The sequence below is a fragment of the Garra rufa genome, chromosome 20 (assembly GCF_049309525.1).
Source record: "Garra rufa chromosome 20, GarRuf1.0, whole genome shotgun sequence".
In the NCBI taxonomy this organism is placed as follows: domain Eukaryota; kingdom Metazoa; phylum Chordata; class Actinopteri; order Cypriniformes; family Cyprinidae; genus Garra; species Garra rufa.
In genome coordinates this window covers 42,685,063-42,704,645 of record NC_133380.1, presented here as the reverse complement: position 1 = coordinate 42,704,645, position 19,583 = coordinate 42,685,063, and positions in this window count along the sequence as shown.

Here is a 19,583-nt window from a genome sequence, read left to right as displayed (position 1 = left end):
GAAATGTCAGAAAACAGCTTTTCAGCGCAGAAAAAAGTTGGTTCAGGCAATGCAAGCTGAATCTCTGTCTCACTTTAAATTTACACTCTGTGCATGAATAAAACCTATTTTGCAACACAGGGAAACATATCTGAAGGTGTTAGAAGTGTTTTGCATGATTTTTGAAGTTAGACCCTGAAATGTCAGAAAACAGCTTTTCAGCGCAGAAAAAAGTTGGTTCAGGCAATGCAAGCTGAATCTCTGTCTCACTTTAAATTTACACTCTGTGCATGAATAAAACTTATTTTGCAACATAGAGAAACATATCTGAAGGTGTTAGAAGTGTTTTGCATGATTTTTGAAGTTAGACCCTGAAATGTCAGAAAACAGCGTTTCAGCGCAGAACAAAGCTGGTTCCAGCAATGCAAGCTGAATCTCTGTCCCACTTTAACTTTGCAGTCTGTGCATGAATAAAACCTATTTTGCAACACAGAGAAACATATCTGAAGGTGTTAGAAGTGTTTTGCATGATTTTTGAAGTTAGACCCTGAAATGTCAGAAAACAGCTTTTCAGCGCAGAACAAAGTTGGTTCAGGCAATGCAAGCTGAATCTTGGTCCCACTTTAAATTTACACTCTGTGCATGAATAAAAGCTATTTTGCAACACAGAGAAACATATCTGAAGGTGTTAGAAGTGTTTTGCATGATTTTTGAAGTTAGACCCTGAAATGTCAGAAAACAGCGTTTCAGCGCAGAACAAAGTTGGTTCAGGCAATGCAAGCTGAATCTCTGTCCCACTTTAACTTTGCAGTCTGTGCATGAATAAAACCTATTTTGCAACACAGAGAAACATATCTGAAGGTGTTAGAAGTGTTTTGCATGATTTTTGAAGTTAGACCCTGAAATGTCAGAAAACAGCTTTTCAGCGCAGAACAAAGCTGGTTACAGCAATGCAAGCTGAATCTCTGTCCCACTTTAACTTTGCAGTCTGTGCATGAATAAAAGCTATTTTGCAACACAGAGAAACATATCTGAAGGTGTTAGAAGTGTTTTGCATGATTTTTGAAGTTTGACCCTGAAATGTCAGAAAACAGCTTTTCAGCGCAGAACAAAGTTGGTTCAGGCAATGCAAGCTGAATCTTGGTCCCACTTTAAATTTACACTCTGTGCATGAATAAAAGCTATTTTGCAACACAGAGAAACATATCTGAAGGTGTTAGAAGTGTTTTGCATGATTTTTGAAGTTAGACCCTGAAATGTCAGAAAACAGCTTTTCAGCGCAGAAAAAAGTTGGTTCAGGCAATGCAAGCTGAATCTCTGTCTCACTTTAAATTTACACTCTGTGCATGAATAAAACCTATTTTGCAACACAGGGAAACATATCTGAAGGTGTTAGAAGTGTTTTGCATGATTTTTGAAGTTAGACCCTGAAATGTCAGAAAACAGCTTTTCAGCGCAGAAAAAAGTTGGTTCAGGCAATGCAAGCTGAATCTCTGTCTCACTTTAAATTTACACTCTGTGCATGAATAAAACTTATTTTGCAACATAGAGAAACATATCTGAAGGTGTTAGAAGTGTTTTGCATGATTTTTGAAGTTAGACCCTGAAATGTCAGAAAACAGCGTTTCAGCGCAGAACAAAGCTGGTTCCAGCAATGCAAGCTGAATCTCTGTCCCACTTTAACTTTGCAGTCTGTGCATGAATAAAAGCTATTTTGCAACACAGAGAAACATATCTGAAGGTGTTAGAAGTGTTTTGCATGATTTTTGAAGTTAGACCCTGAAATGTCAGAAAACAGCTTTTCAGCGCAGAACAAAGTTGGTTCAGGCAATGCAAGCTGAATCTTGGTCCCACTTTAAATTTACACTCTGTGCATGAATAAAAGCTATTTTGCAACACAGAGAAACATATCTGAAGGTGTTAGAAGTGTTTTGCATGATTTTTGAAGTTAGAGCCTGAAATGTCAGAAAACAGCGTTTCAGTGCAATACAAAGTTGGTTCCAGCAATGCAAGCTGAATCTCTGTCCCACTTTAATATTGCAGTCTGTGCATGAATAAAACCTATTTTGCAACACAGAGAAACATATCTGAAGGTGTTAGAAGTGTTTTGCATGATTTTTGAAGTTAGAGCCTGAAATGTCAGAAAACAGCGTTTCAGTGCAGTACAAACTTGGTTCAAGCAATGCAAGCTGAATATAGGTTCCATTTTAAAATTGCAGTCTGTGCATGAATAAAACCTATTTTGCAACACAGAGAAACATATCTGAAGGTGTTAGAAGTGTTTTGCATGATTTTTGAAGTTAGAGCCTGAAATGTCAGAAAACAGCGTTTCAGTGCAGTACAAACTTGGTTCAAGCAATGCAAGCTGAATATAGGTTCCATTTTAAAATTGCAGTCTGTGCATGAATAAAACCTATTTTGCAACACAGAGAAACATATCTGAAGGTGTTAGAAGTGTTTTGCATGATTTTTGAAGTTAGACCCTGAAATGTCAGAAAACAGCTTTTCAGCGCAGAACAAAGTTGGTTCAGGCAATGCAAGCTGAATCTCTGTCCCACTTTAAATTTACACTCTGTGCATGAATAAAAGCTATTTTGCAACACAGAGAAACATATCTGAAGGTGTTAGAAGTGTTTTGCATGATTTTTGAAGTTAGACCCTGAAATGTCAGAAAACAGCGTTTCAGCGCAGAACAAAGTTGGTTCAGGCAATGCAAGCTGAATCTCTGTCCCATTTTAAAATTGCAGTCTGTGCATGAATAACACCTATTTTGCAACACAGAGAAACATATCTGAAGGTGTTAGAAGTGTTTTGCATGATTTTTGAAGTTAGATCCTGAAATGTCAGAAAACAGCTTTTTAGCGCAGAACAAAGCTGGTTCCAGCAATGCAAGCTGAATCTCTGTCCCACTTTAAAATTGCAGTCTGTGCATGAATAAAACCTATTTTTCAACACAGAGAAACATATCTGAAGGTGTTTGAAGTGTTTTGCATGATTTTTGAAGTTAGAGCCTGAAATGTCAGAAAACAGCTTTTCAGCACAGAACAAAGTTGGTTGCAGCAATGCAAGCTGAATCTCTGTCCCACTTTAAAATTGCAGTCTGTGCATGAATAAAACCTATTTTGCAACACAGAGAAACATATCTGAAGGTGTTAGAAGTGTTTTGCATGATTTTTGAAGTTAGAGCCTGAAATGTCAGAAAACAGCGTTTCAGCGCAGAACAAACTTGGTTCAAGCAATAAAAGCTGAATCTCGGTTCCACTTTAAAATTGCAGTCTGTGCATGGATAAAACCTATTTTGCAACACAGAGAAACATATCTGAAGGTGTTAGAAGTGTTTTGCATGATTTTTGAAGTTAGATCCTGAAATGTCAGAAAACAGCTTTTCAGCGCAGAACAAAGCTGGTTCCAGCAATGCAAGCTGAATCTCTGTCCCACTTTAAAATTGCAGTCTGTGCATGAATAAAACCTATTTTTCAACACAGAGAAACATATCTGAAGGTGTTTGAAGTGTTTTGCATGATTTTTGAAGTTAGAGCCTGAAATGTCAGAAAACAGCTTTTCAGCACAGAACAAAGTTGGTTGCAGCAATGCAAGCTGAATCTCTGTCCCACTTTAAAATTGCAGTCTGTGCATGAATAAAACCTATTTTGCAACACAGAGAAACATATCTGAAGGTGTTAGAAGTGTTTTGCATGATTTTTGAAGTTAGAGCCTGAAATGTCAGAAAACAGCGTTTCAGCGCAGAACAAACTTGGTTCAAGCAATAAAAGCTGAATCTCGGTTCCACTTTAAAATTGCAGTCTGTGCATGGATAAAACCTATTTTGCAACACAGAGAAACATATCTGAAGGTGTTAGAAGTGTTTTGCATGATTTTTGAAGTTAGATCCTGAAATGTCAGAAAACAGCTTTTCAGCGCAGAACAAAGCTGGTTCCAGCAATGCAAGCTGAATCTCTGTCCCACTTTAAATTTACACTCTGTGCATGAATAAAAGCTATTTTGCAACACAGAGAAACATATCTGAAGGTGTTAGAAGTGTTTTGCATGATTTTTGAAGTTAGACCCTGAAATGTCAGAAAACAGCGTTTCAGCGCAGAACAAAGTTGGTTCAGGCAATGCAAGCTGAATCTCAGTCCCACTTTAACTTTGCAGTCTGTGCATGAATAAAACCTATTTTGCAACACAGAGAAACATATCTGAAGGTGTTAGAAGTGTTTTGCATGATTTTTGAAGTTAGACCCTGAAATGTCAGAAAACAGCTTTTCAGCGCAGAACAAAGTTGGCTCAGGCAATGCAAGCTGAATCTCTGTCCCACTTTAAATTTACACTCTGTGCATGAATAAAAGCTATTTTGCAACACAGAGAAACATATCTGAAGGTGTTAGAAGTGTTTTGCATGATTTTTGAAGTTAGACCCTGAAATGTCAGAAAACAGCGTTTCAGCGTAGAACAAAGTTGGTTCAGGCAATACAAGCTGAATCTCGGTCCCACTTTAACTTTGCAGTCTGTGCATGAATAAAACCTATTTTGCAACACAGAGAAACATATCTGAAGGTGTTAGAAGTGTTTTGCATGATTTTTGAAGTTAGAGCCTGAAATGTCAGAAAACAGCTTTTCAGCGCAGAACAAAGCTGGTTCCAGCAATGCAAGCTGAATCTCTGTCCCACTTTAAATTTACACTCTGTGCATGAATAAAAGCTATTTTGCAACACAGAGAAACATATCTGAAGGTGTTAGAAGTGTTTTGCATGATTTTTGAAGTTAGACCCTGAAATGTCAGAAAACAGCCTTTCAGCGCAGAACAAAGTTGGTTCAGGCAATGCAAGCTGAATCTCGGTCCCACTTTAACTTTGCAGTCTGTGCATGAATAAAACCTATTTTGCAACACAGAGAAACATATCTGAAGGTGTTAGAAGTGTTTTGCATGATTTTTGAAGTTAGAGCCTGAAATGTCAGAAAACAGCTTTTCAGCGCAGAACAAAGCTGGTTCCAGCAATGCAAGCTGAATCTCTGTCCCACTTTAAATTTACACTCTGTGCATGAATAAAAGCTATTTTGCAACACAGAGAAACATATCTGAAGGTGTTAGAAGTGTTTTGCATGATTTTTGAAGTTAGACCCTGAAATGTCAGAAAACAGCCTTTCAGCGCAGAACAAAGTTGGTTCAGGCAATGCAAGCTGAATCTCGGTCCCACTTTAACTTTGCAGTCTGTGCATGAATAAAACCTATTTTGCAACACAGAGAAACATATCTGAAGGTGTTAGAAGTGTTTTGCATGACTTTTGAAGTTAGACCCTGAAATGTCAGAAAACAGCTTTTCAGCGCAGAACAAAGTTGGTTCAGGCAATGCAAGCTTAATCTCTGTCCCACTTTAAATTTACACTCTGTGCTTGAATAAAAGCTATTTTGCAACACAGAGAAACATATCTGAAGGTGTTAGAAGTGTTTTGCATGATTTTTGAAGTTAGACCCTGAAATGTCAGAAAACAGCGTTTCAGCGCAGAACAAAGTTGGTTCAGGCAATGCAAGCTGAATCTCTGTCTCACTTTAAATTTGCAGTCTGTGCATGAATAAAACCTATTTTGCAACACAGAGAAACATATCTGAAGGTGTTAGAAGTGTTTTGCATGATTTTTGAAGTTAGACCCTCAAATGTCAGAAAACAGCTTTTCAGCGCAGAACAAAGCTGGTTACAGCAATGCAAGCTGAATCTCTGTCCCACTTTAACTTTGCAGTCTGTGCATGAATAAAACCTATTTTGCAACACAGAGAAACATATCTGAAGGTGTTAGAAGTGTTTTGCATGATTTTTGAAGTTAGACCATGAAATGTCAGAAAACAGCTTTTCAGCGCAGAACAAAGTTGGTTCAGGCAATGCAAGCTGAATCTCGGTCCCACTTTAACTTTGCAGTCTGTGCATGAATAAAAGCTATTTTGCAACACAGAGAAACATATCTGAAGGTGTTAGAAGTGTTTTGCATGATTTTTGAAGTTAGACCCTGAAATGTCAGAAAACAGCTTTTCAGCGCAGAACAACGTTGGTTCAGGCAATGCAAGCTGAATCTTGGTCCCACTTTAAATTTACACTCTGTGCATGAATAAAAGCTATTTTGCAACACAGAGAAACATATCTGAAGGTGTTAGAAGTGTTTTGCATGATTTTTGAAGTTAGACCCTGAAATGTCAGAAAACAGTTTTTCAGCGCAGAAAAAAGTTGGTTCAGGCAATGCAAGCTGAATCTCTGTCCCACTTTAACTTTGCAGTCTGTGCATGAATAAAACCTATTTTGCAACACAGAGAAACATATCTGAAGGTGTTAGAAGTGTTTTGCATGATTTTTGAAGTTAGACCATGAAATGTCAGAAAACAGCTTTTCAGCGCAGAACAAAGTTGGTTCAGGCAATGCAAGCTGAATCTCGGTCCCACTTTAACTTTGCAGTCTGTGCATGAATAAAAGCTATTTTGCAACACAGAGAAACATATCTGAAGGTGTTAGAAGTGTTTTGCATGATTTTTGAAGTTAGACCCTGAAATGTCAGAAAACAGCTTTTCAGCGCAGAACAACGTTGGTTCAGGCAATGCAAGCTGAATCTTGGTCCCACTTTAAATTTACACTCTGTGCATGAATAAAAGCTATTTTGCAACACAGAGAAACATATCTGAAGGTGTTAGAAGTGTTTTGCATGATTTTTGAAGTTAGACCCTGAAATGTCAGAAAACAGCTTTTCAGCGCAGAAAAAAGTTGGTTCAGGCAATGCAAGCTGAATCTCTGTCTCACTTTAAATTTACACTCTGTGCATGAATAAAACCTATTTTGCAACACAGGAAAACATATCTGAAGGTGTTAGAAGTGTTTTGCATAATTTTTTAAGTTAGACCCTCAAATGTCAGAAAACAGCGTTTCAGCACAGAACAAAGTTGGTTCAGGCAATGCAAGCTGAATCTCTGTCCCACTTTAACTTTGCAGTCTGTGCATGAATAAAAGCTATTTTGCAACACAGAGAAACATATCTGAAGGTGTTAGAAGTGTTTTGCATGATTTTTGAAGTTAGAGCCTGAAATGTCAGAAAACAGCTTTTCAAGCACAGAACAAAGTTGGTTGCAGCAATGCAAGCTGAATTTCTGTCCCACTTTAAAATTGCAGTCTGTGCATGAATAAAACCTATTTTGCAACACAGAGAAACATATCTGAAGGTGTTAGAAGTGTTGGTAACACTTTATTTTGATGGTCCATCTGTTGACACTCTACTAGTTATCAGTATTCATTTAGTTGCTTGTCAACAGTGCATCAGTTGACATTCAACAACATTGTTTCAACAGACAATCAACATACATTCAACTAACTGCCTGTAGATTATAAGGTGCTTTTTAATTTCTTATCTATAGATTTTACAAAAAGTGCATGTTGACTGTCAGTATGTCTTTTTCAACATGTTATTAACTAATAGTCAGCTAACTTTTTGTAGATTGTGTTACCATCCTCTAAATTGTTTACCAACTTATTAAAATTAATCTGTCAGTTGATAGTCTACAGTCATGTCAACATATGATCAACAGCATATTATATCATCCTTACTTAAGAGCCTCAAATACATCAAATGAAAAATTACTTAACCACCTCATTTTTATCAAAATCACTAGTTTGTTATCTGTTGATAGTTAACTAAACATTAGTTGTGCATCTGTTGTGTGTCAACTAATATAAAGTTTACATTCAGCAGACTATTAGTAGGCATTCTCAACTAAGCATTTGTAGATATATTTTAGGACTATCCAATTAAAGTGAAAAACAGTTGATAACAGTAGAAAGTCTATAGGCTATCAACAGAACACATACAAGCATGCATTAATTGTATGCAATATATTTGCAGTTTAAAATTAAAGTCAATACCAGACAATGAAAATACAATAGAACAAACACTACAGGCAGGATATTGGAGAAAGTTGTTTTATTAACAATATATTTACACAAACCCACTGTTTGCAAGTGTATCAGATCTGAACAGTCTGATTATGTGTGGCAAGTTTGACATCAATTAACAAATATTTATATATAAAACAAACAAACAGAAGTTACTTTACTCCTGAGGTGACATGGTGCTGTTTGTTTGTTTGTTTTATATAACTTGCCCATTTAATAGCGAATATAAAAGGATATAAAACGTAACTGACCAAAATATGCAGGAAAATTCTCATTTTGATAATAAAACATAAAAATATTTTTATAGTCGCTAGTCACACTCCTACCTCGAAACCTAACGTTAACCATATCTCTCTGTACAGTAATAAAAAAAAAAAACATGAAAGACGGAAACGTGCAATCGCAATAATTTATTCATAAACAAAAATGTCAACAGCTGTACCAAAAAGTAATCCAAATGACTATGCGTTTGCAGCCGCAGTCGTCTCTGACGGAATACAGTAGGTTTCTTTGAGGTGCAGAGCAGGATTTAAGTTGTTGATGGCTGAAAATATGATCCAGATTATTATCCCGATCCTCTCCGTCTAGGCGCCCGCATATCGTTCAAACGCATCTCACCAGAAACACGGCATGTCGTAATCTGTGGCGAATGCTGGCAAGAGCCAATGAGCGTTCGGTTTTCCTGCCGTAAAACCTGTAGTTTCCTAGTGCGTCTGTATTTGAAATTGTAAAATGCATTTGAGCGCGGTTTTATGGCTGTTGCTGCTAGACTCGCTGCTTTGGATGGAAATGAAGAACGTCAGATAAAGGCTTGAATTTGGGTCTGGTCCTCGCAATCGCATGAATTCTGAAAATCTGGATTATGTCATTTGTATAAAATAAATGACATTATGATAATGTCATTTATTTTAATGGTTTAAAGTGTAGTCTTGTTGAACATTTTGTAGACCTGTTCTTGGAAACGAGCTGGTAACCGAAATCACAAAACAGAGTGTAAGTTAATGTTATAATTTCATATTAAGTAAACTATTAAATTATTTAATAATGCAGTTGAATACACGAGGCAATTTGTATGACAACTAAAAACAGCATAAATTAGTGCTGCGATTTCAATATTCATAAAGATTTGTTTTTAGGTGTCGTCAATATGTTAGTATTGTACGTTAAAATGCTAAAAATACGTATGTATTTGTACGTTTAGATGCTGTAAATACGTCAGAATTGTACGTTTTAGTGTCTGGAAAAACGTAAGTAAATGTACATTTTGTAGAACCACATTTTACGTAAAATAAATACGAATTATCATGAGATCACGTTGGTTTTATATATAAATATTTGTTAATTGATGTCAAACTTGCCACACATAATCAGACTGTTCAGATCTGATACACTTGCAAACAGTGGGTTTGTGTAAATATATTGTTAATAAAACAACTTTCTCCAATATCCTGCCTGTAGTGTTTGTTCTATTGTATTTTCATTGTCTGGTATTGACTTTCATTTTAAACTGCAAATATATTGCATACAATTAATGCATGCTTGTATGTGTTCTGTTGATAGCCTATAGACTTTCTACTGTTATCAACTGTTTTTCACTTTAATTGGATAGTCCTAAAATATATCTACAAATGCTTAGTTGAGAATGCCTTCTAATAGTCTGCTGAATGTAAACTTTATATTAGTTGACACACAACAGATGCACAACTAATGTTTAGTTAACTATCAACAGATAACAAACTAGTGATTTTGATAAAAATGAGATGGTTAAGTAATTTTTCATTTGATGTTTTTGAGGCTCTTAAGTAAGGATGATATAATATGCTGTTGATCATATGTTGACATGACTGTAGACTATCAACTGACAGATTAATTTTAATAAGTTGGTAGACAATTTAGAAGATGGTAACATAATCTACAGAAAGTTAGCTGACTATTAGTTAATAACATGTTGAAAAAGACATACTGACAGTCAATATGCACTTTTTGTAAAATATATAAATTAGAAACTAACATGCACTTTATAGTCTACAGGCAGTTAGTTGAATGTGTGTTGCTTGTCTGTTGAAACAATGTTGTTGAATGTCAACTGATGCACTGTTGACATGCAACTAAATTAATACTGATAACTAGTAGAGTGTCAACAGATGGACCATCAAAATAAAGTGTTACCGAAGTGTTTTGCATGATTTTTGAAGTTAGAGCCTGAAATGTCAGAAAACAGCGTTTCAGTGCAGTACAAACTTGGTTCAAGCAATGCAAGCTGAATATAGGTTCCATTTTAAAATTGCAGTCTGTGCATTAATAAAACCTATTTTGCAACACAGAGAAACATATCTGAAGGTGTTAGAAGTGTTTTGCATGATTTTTGAAGTTAGACCCTGAAATGTCAGAAAACAGCGTTTCAGCGCAAAACAAAGTTGGTTCAGGCAATGCAAGCTGAATCTCTGTCCCACTTTAAATTTGCAGTCTGTGCATGAATAAAACCTATTTTGCAATACAGAGAAACATATCTGAAGGTGTTAGAAGTGTTTTGCATGATTTTTGAAGTTAGACCCTGAAATGTCAGAAAACAGCTTTTCAGCGCAGAACAAAGTTGGTTCAGGAAATGCAAGCTGAATCTCTGTCCCACTTTAACTTTGCAGTCTGTGCATGAATAAAACCTATTTTGCAACACAGAGAAACATATCTGAAGGTGATAGAAGTGTTTTGCATGATTTTTGAAGTTAGACCCTGAAATGTCAGAAAACAGCTTTTCAGCGCAGAACAAAGTTGGTTCAGGCAATGCAAGCTGAATCTTGGTCCCACTTTAAATTTACACTCTGTGCATGAATAAAAGCTATTTTGCAACACAGAGAAACATATCTGAAGGTGTTAGAAGTGTTTTGCATGATTTTTGAAGTTAGACCCTGAAATGTCAGAAAACAGCTTTTCAGCGCAGAAAAAAGTTGGTTCAGGCAATGCAAGCTGAATCTCTGTCTCACTTTAAATTTGCAGTCTGTGCATAAATAAAACCTATTTTGCAACACAGAGAAACATATCTGAAGGTGTTAGAAGTGTTTTGCATGATTTTTGAAGTTAGACCCTGAAATGTCAGAAAACAGCTTTTCAGCGCAGAACAAAGCTGGTTACAGCAATGCAAGCTGAATCTCTGTCCCACTTTAACTTTGCAGTCTGTGCATGAATAAAACCTATTTTGCAACACAGAGAAACATATCTGAAGGTGTTAGAAGTGTTTTGCATGATTTTTGAAGTTAGACCATGAAATGTCAGAAAACAGCTTTTCAGCGCAGAACAAAGTTGGTTCAGGCAATGCAAGCTGAATCTCGGTCCCACTTTAACTTTGCAGTCTGTGCATGAATAAAAGCTATTTTGCAACACAGAGAAACATATCTGAAGGTGTTAGAAGTGTTTTGCATGATTTTTGAAGTTAGACCCTGAAATGTCAGAAAACAGCTTTTCAGCGCAGAACAACGTTGGTTCAGGCAATGCAAGCTGAATCTTGGTCCCACTTTAAATTTACACTCTGTGCATGAATAAAAGCTATTTTGCAACACAGAGAAACATATCTGAAGGTGTTAGAAGTGTTTTGCATGATTTTTGAAGTTAGACCCTGAAATGTCAGAAAACAGCTTTTCAGCGCAGAAAAAAGTTGGTTCAGGCAATGCAAGCTGAATCTCTGTCTCACTTTAAATTTACACTCTGTGCATGAATAAAACCTATTTTGCAACACAGGAAAACATATCTGAAGGTGTTAGAAGTGTTTTGCATGATTTTTGAAGTTAGACCCTCAAATGTCAGAAAACAGCGTTTCAGCGCAGAACAAAGTTGGTTCAGGCAATGCAAGCTGAATCTCTGTCCCACTTTAAAATTGCAGTCTGTGCATGAATAAAACCTATTTTTCAACACAGAGAAACATATCTGAAGGTGTTTGAAGTGTTTTGCATGATTTTTGAAGTTAGAGCCTGAAATGTCAGAAAACAGCTTTTCAGCACAGAACAAAGTTGGTTGCAGCAATGCAAGCTGAATCTCTGTCCCACTTTAAAATTGCAGTCTGTGCATGAATAAAACCTATTTTGCAACACAGAGAAACATATCTGAAGGTGTTAGAAGTGTTTTGCATGATTTTTGAAGTTAGAGCCTGAAATGTCAGAAAACAGCGTTTCAGTGCAGTACAAACTTGGTTCAAGCAATGCAAGCTGAATATAGGTTCCATTTTAAAATTGCAGTCTGTGCATGAATAAAACCTATTTTGCAACACAGAGAAACATATCTGAAGGTGTTAGAAGTGTTTTGCATGATTTTTGAAGTTAGAGCCTGAAATGTCAGAAAACAGCGTTTCAGCGCAGAACAAACTTGGTTCAAGCAATAAAAGCAGAATCTCGGTTCCACTTTAAAATTGCAGTCTGTGCATGGATAAAACCTATTTTGCAACACAGAGAAACATATCTGAAGGTGTTAGAAGTGTTTTGCATGATTTTTGAAGTTAGACCCTGAAATGTCAGAAAACAGCTTTTCAGCGCAGAACAAAGTTGGCTCAGGCAATGCAAGCTGAATCTGTGTCCCACTTTAAATTTACACTCTGTGCATGAATAAAAGCTATTTTGCAACACAGAGAAACATATCTGAAGGTGTTAGAAGTGTTTTGCATGATTTTTGAAGTTAGACCCTGAAATGTCAGAAAACAGCGTTTCAGCGCAGAACAAAGTTGGTTCAGGCAATGCAAGCTGAATCTCGGTCCCACTTTAACTTTGCAGTCTGTGCATGAATAAAACCTATTTTGCAACACAGAGAAACATATCTGAAGGTGTTAGAAGTGTTTTGCATGATTTTTGAAGTTAGAGCCTGAAATGTCAGAAAACAGCTTTTCAGCGCAGAACAAAGCTGGTTCCAGCAATGCAAGCTGAATCTCTGTTCCACTTTAAATTTACACTCTGTGCATGAATAAAAGCTATTTTGCAACACAGAGAAACATATCTGAAGGTGTTAGAAGTGTTTTGCATGATTTTTGAAGTTAGACCCTGAAATGTCAGAAAACAGCCTTTCAGCGCAGAACAAAGTTGGTTCAGGCAATGCAAGCTGAATCTCGGTCCCACTTTAACTTTGCAGTCTGTGCATGAATAAAACCTATTTTGCAACACAGAGAAACATATCTGAAGGTGTTAGAAGTGTTTTGCATGATTTTTGAAGTTAGAGCCTGAAATGTCAGAAAACAGCTTTTCAGCGCAGAACAAAGCTGGTTCCAGCAATGCAAGCTGAATCTCTGTCCCACTTTAAATTTACACTCTGTGCATGAATAAAAGCTATTTTGCAATACAGAGAAACATATCTGAAGGTGTTAGAAGTGTTTTGCATGATTTTTGAAGTTAGACCCTGAAATGTCAGAAAACAGCTTTTCAGCGCAGAACAAAGTTGGTTCAGGCAATGCAAGCTGAATCTCGGTCCCACTTTAACTTTGCAGTCTGTGCATGAATAAAACCTATTTTGCAACACAGAGAAACATATCTGAAGGTGTTAGAAGTGTTTTGCATGACTTTTGAAGTTAGACCCTGAAATGTCAGAAAACAGCTTTTCAGCGCAGAACAAAGTTGGTTCAGGCAATGCAAGCTTAATCTCTGTCCCACTTTAAATTTACACTCTGTGCTTGAATAAAAGCTATTTTGCAACACAGAGAAACATATCTGAAGGTGTTAGAAGTGTTTTGCATGATTTTTGAAGTTAGACCCTGAAATGTCAGAAAACAGCGTTTCAGCGCAGAACAAAGTTGGTTCAGGCAATGCAAGCTGAATCTCTGTCTCACTTTAAATTTGCAGTCTGTGCATGAATAAAACCTATTTTGCAACACAGAGAAACATATCTGAAGGTGTTAGAAGTGTTTTGCATGATTTTTGAAGTTAGACCCTGAAATGTCAGAAAACAGCTTTTCAGCGCAGAACAAAGCTGGTTACAGCAATGCAAGCTGAATCTCTGTCCCACTTTAACTTTGCAGTCTGTGCATGAATAAAACCTATTTTGCAACACAGAGAAACATATCTGAAGGTGTTAGAAGTGTTTTGCATGATTTTTGAAGTTAGACCATGAAATGTCAGAAAACAGCTTTTCAGCGCAGAACAAAGTTGGTTCAGGCAATGCAAGCTGAATCTCGGTCCCACTTTAACTTTGCAGTCTGTGCATGAATAAAAGCTATTTTGCAACACAGAGAAACATATCTGAAGGTGTTAGAAGTGTTTTGCATGATTTTTGAAGTTAGACCCTGAAATGTCAGAAAAATGCTTTTCAGCGCAGAACAACGTTGGTTCAGGCAATGCAAGCTGAATCTTGGTCCCACTTTAAATTTACACTCTGTGCATGAATAAAAGCTATTTTGCAACACAGAGAAACATATCTGAAGGTGTTAGAAGTGTTTTGCATGATTTTTGAAGTTAGACCCTGAAATGTCAGAAAACAGCTTTTCAGCGCAGAAAAAAGTTGGTTCAGGCAATGCAAGCTGAATCTCTGTCTCACTTTAAATTTACACTCTGTGCATGAATAAAACCTATTTTGCAACACAGGAAAACATATCTGAAGGTGTTAGAAGTGTTTTGCATGATTTTTGAAGTTAGACCCTCAAATGTCAGAAAACAGCGTTTCAGCGCAGAACAAAGTTGGTTCAGGCAATGCAAGCTGAATCTCTGTCCCACTTTAACTTTGCAGTCTGTGCATGAATAAAAGCTATTTTGCAACACAGAGAAACATATCTGAAGGTGTTAGAAGTGTTTTGCATGATTTTTGAAGTTAGAGCCTGAAATGTCAGAAAACAGCTTTTCAAGCACAGAACAAAGTTGGTTGCAGCAATGCAAGCTGAATTTCTGTCCCACTTTAAAATTGCAGTCTGTGCATGAATAAAACCTATTTTGCAACACAGAGAAACATGTCTGAAGGTGTTAGAAGTGTTTTGCATGATTTTTGAAGTTAGAGCCTGAAATGTCAGAAAACAGCGTTTCAGTGCAGTACAAACTTGGTTCAAGCAATGCAAGCTGAATATAGGTTCCATTTTAAAATTGCAGTCTGTGCATTAATAAAACCTATTTTGCAACACAGAGAAACATATCTGAAGGTGTTAGAAGTGTTTTGCATGATTTTTGAAGTTAGACCCTGAAATGTCAGAAAACAGCGTTTCAGCGCAAAACAAAGTTGGTTCAGGCAATGCAAGCTGAATCTCTGTCCCACTTTAAATTTGCAGTCTGTGCATGAATAAAACCTATTTTGCAATACAGAGAAACATATCTGAAGGTGTTAGAAGTGTTTTGCATGATTTTTGAAGTTAGACCCTGAAATGTCAGAAAACAGCGTTTCAGTGCAGTACAAACTTGGTTCCAGCAATGCAAGCTGAATCTCTGTCCCACTTTAAAATTGCAGTCTGTGCATGAACAAAACCTATTTTGCAACACAGAGAAACATATCTGAAGGTGTTAGAAGTGTTTTGCATGATTTTTGAAGTTAGAGCCTGAAATGTCAGAAAACAGCGTTTCAGTGCAGTACAAACTTGGTTCAAGCAATGCAAGCTAAATATAGGTTCCATTTTAACATTGCAGTCTGTGCATGAATAAAACCTATTTTGCAACACGGAGAAACATATCTGAAGGTGTTAGAAGTGTTTTGCATGATTTTTGAAGTTAGAGCCTGAAATGTCAGAAAACAGCGTTTCAGCGCAGAACAAACTTGGTTCAAGCAATAAAAGCTGAATCTCGGTTCCACTTTAAAATTGCAGTCTGTGCATGAATAAAACCTATTTTGCAACACAGAGAAACATATCTGAAGGTGTTAGAAGTGTTTTGCATGATTTTTGAAGTTAGAGCCTGAAATGTCAGAAAACAGCGTTTCAGCGCAGAACAAACTTGGTTCAAGCAATAAAAGCTGAATCTCGGTTCCACTTTAAAATTGCAGTCTGTGCATGGATAAAACCTATTTTGCAACACAGAGAAACATATCTGAAGGTGTTAGAAGTGTTTTCCATGATTTTTGAAGTTAGATCCTGAAATGTCAGAAAACAGCTTTTCAGCGCAGAACAAAGCTGGTTCCAGCAATGCAAGCTGAATCTCTGTCCCACTTTAAATTTACACTCTGTGCATGAATAAAAGCTATTTTGCAACACAGAGAAACATATCTGAAGGTGTTAGAAGTGTTTTGCATGATTTTTGAAGTTAGACCCTGAAATGTCAGAAAACAGCGTTTCAGCGCAGAACAAAGTTGGTTCAGGCAATGCAAGCTGAATCTCGGTCCCACTTTAACTTTGCAGTCTGTGCATGAATAAAACCTATTTTGCAACACAGAGAAACATATCTGAAGGTGTTAGAAGTGTTTTGCATGATTTTTGAAGTTAGACCCTGAAATGTCAGAAAACAGCTTTTCAGCGCAGAACAAAGTTGGCTCAGGCAATGCAAGCTGAATCTCTGTCCCACTTTAAATTTACACTCTGTGCATGAATAAAAGCTATTTTGCAACACAGAGAAACATATCTGAAGGTGTTAGAAGTGTTTTGCATGATTTTTGAAGTTAGACCCTGAAATGTCAGAAAACAGCGTTTCAGCGTAGAACAAAGTTGGTTCAGGCAATACAAGCTGAATCTCGGTCCCACTTTAACTTTGCAGTCTGTGCATGAATAAAACCTATTTTGCAACACAGAGAAACATATCTGAAGGTGTTAGAAGTGTTTTGCATGATTTTTGAAGTTAGAGCCTGAAATGTCAGAAAACAGCTTTTCAGCGCAGAACAAAGCTGGTTCCAGCAATGCAAGCTGAATCTCTGTCCCACTTTAAATTTACACTCTGTGCATGAATAAAAGCTATTTTGCAACACAGAGAAACATATCTGAAGGTGTTAGAAGTGTTTTGCATGATTTTTGAAGTTAGACCCTGAAATGTCAGAAAACAGCCTTTCAGCGCAGAACAAAGTTGGTTCAGGCAATGCAAGCTGAATCTCGGTCCCACTTTAACTTTGCAGTCTGTGCATGAATAAAACCTATTTTGCAACACAGAGAAACATATCTGAAGGTGTTAGAAGTGTTTTGCATGATTTTTGAAGTTAGAGCCTGAAATGTCAGAAAACAGCTTTTCAGCGCAGAACAAAGCTGGTTCCAGCAATGCAAGCTGAATCTCTGTCCCACTTTAAATTTACACTCTGTGCATGAATAAAAGCTATTCTGCAACACAGAGAAACATATCTGAAGGTGTTAGAAGTGTTTTGCATGATTTTTGAAGTTAGACCCTGAAATGTCAGAAAACAGCGTTTCAGCGCAGAACAAAGTTGGTTCAGGCAATGCAAGCTGAATCTCGGTCCCACTTTAACTTTGCAGTCTGTGCATGAATAAAACCTATTTTGCAACACAGAGAAACATATCTGAAGGTGTTAGAAGTGTTTTGCATGACTTTTGAAGTTAGACCCTGAAATGTCAGAAAACAGCTTTTCAGCGCAGAACAAAGTTGGTTCAGGCAATGCAAGCTTAATCTCTGTCCCACTTTAAATTTACACTCTGTGCTTGAATAAAAGCTATTTTGCAACACAGAGAAACATATCTGAAGGTGTTAGAAGTGTTTTGCATGATTTTTGAAGTTAGACCCTGAAATGTCAGAAAACAGCGTTTCAGCGCAGAACAAAGTTGGTTCAGGCAATGCAAGCTGAATCTCGGTCCCACTTTAACTTTGCAGTCTGTGCATGAATAAAACCTATTTTGCAACAAAGAGAAACATATCTGAAGGTGTTAGAAGTGTTTTGCATGATTTTTGAAGTTAGACCCTGAAATGTCAGAAAACAGCGTTTCAGCGCAGAACAAAGTTGGTTCAGGCAATGCAAGCTGAATCTCTGTCCCACTTTAAATTTACACTCTGTGCATGAATAAAACCTATTTTGCAACACAAAGAAACATATCTGAAGGTGTTTGAAGTGTTTTGCATGATTTTTGAAGTTAGAGCCTGAAATGTCAGAAAACAGCGTTTCAGTGCAGTACAAACTTGGTTCAAGCAATGCAAGCTGAATATAGGTTCCATTTTAAAATTGCAGTCTGTGCATGAATAAAACCTATTTTGCAACACAGAGAAACATATCTGAAGGTGTTAGAAGTGTTTTGCATGGTTTTTGAAATTAGAGCCTGAAATGTCAGAAAAACAGCGTTTCAGCGCAGAACAAACTTGGTTCAAGCAATAAAAGCTGAATCTCGGTTCCACTTTAAAATTGCAGTCTGTGCATGAATAAAACCTATTTTGCAACAAAGAGAAACATATCTGAAGGTGTTAGAAGTGTTTTGCATGAATTTTGAATTTAGACCCTGAAATGTCAGGAAACAGCGTTTCAGCGCAGAACAAAGTTGGTTCTGGCAATGCAAGCTGAATCTCTGTCCCACTTTAAAATTGCAGTCTGTGCATGAACAAAACCTATTTTGCAACACAGAGAAACATATCTGAAGGTGTTAGAAGTGTTTTGCATGATTTTTGAAGTTAGAGCCTGAAATGTCAGAAAACAGCGTTTCAGTGCAGTACAAACTTGGTTCAAGCAATGCAAGCTAAATATAGGTTCCATTTTAACATTGCAGTCTGTGCATGAATAAAACCTATTTTGCAACACGGAGAAACATATCTGAAGGTGTTAGAAGTGTTTTGCATGATTTTTGAAGTTAGAGCCTGAAATGTCAGAAAACAGCGTTTCAGCGCAGAACAAACTTGGTTCAAGCAATAAAAGCTGAATCTCGGTTCCACTTTAAAATTGCAGTCTGTGCATGAATAAAACCTATTTTGCAACACAGAGAAACATATCTGAAGGTGTTAGAAGTGTTTTGCATGATTTTTGAAGTTAGAGCCTGAAATGTCAGAAAACAGCGTTTCAGCGCAGAACAAACTTGGTTCAAGCAATAAAAGCTGAATCTCGGTTCCACTTTAAAATTGCAGTCTGTGCATGGATAAAAGCTATTTTGCAACACAGAGAAACATATCTGAAGGTGTTAGAAGTGTTTTGCATGATTTTTGAAGTTAGACCCTGAAATGTCAGAAAACAGCCTTTCAGCGCAGAACAAAGTTGGTTCAGGCAATGCAAGCTGAATCTCGGTCCCACTTTAACTTTGCAGTCTGTGCATGAATAAAACCTATTTTGCAACACAGAGAAACATATCTGAAGGTGTTAGAAGTGTTTTGCATGATTTTTGAAGTTAGAGCCTGAAATGTCAGAAAACAGCTTTTCAGCGCAGAACAAAGCTGGTTCCAGCAATGCAAGCTGAATCTCTGTCCCACTTTAAATTTACACTCTGTGCATGAATAAAAGCTATTCTGCAACACAGAGAAACATATCTGAAGGTGTTAGAAGTGTTTTGCATGATTTTTGAAGTTAGACCCTGAAATGTCAGAAAACAGCGTTTCAGCGCAGAACAAAGTTGGTTCAGGCAATGCAAGCTGAATCTCGGTCCCACTTTAACTTTGCAGTCTGTGCATGAATAAAACCTATTTTGCAACACAGAGAAACATATCTGAAGGTGTTAGAAGTGTTTTGCATGACTTTTGAAGTTAGACCCTGAAATGTCAGAAAACAGCTTTTCAGCGCAGAACAAAGTTGGTTCAGGCAATGCAAGCTTAATCTCTGTCCCACTTTAAATTTACACTCTGTGCTTGAATAAAAGCTATTTTGCAACACAGAGAAACATATCTGAAGGTGTTAGAA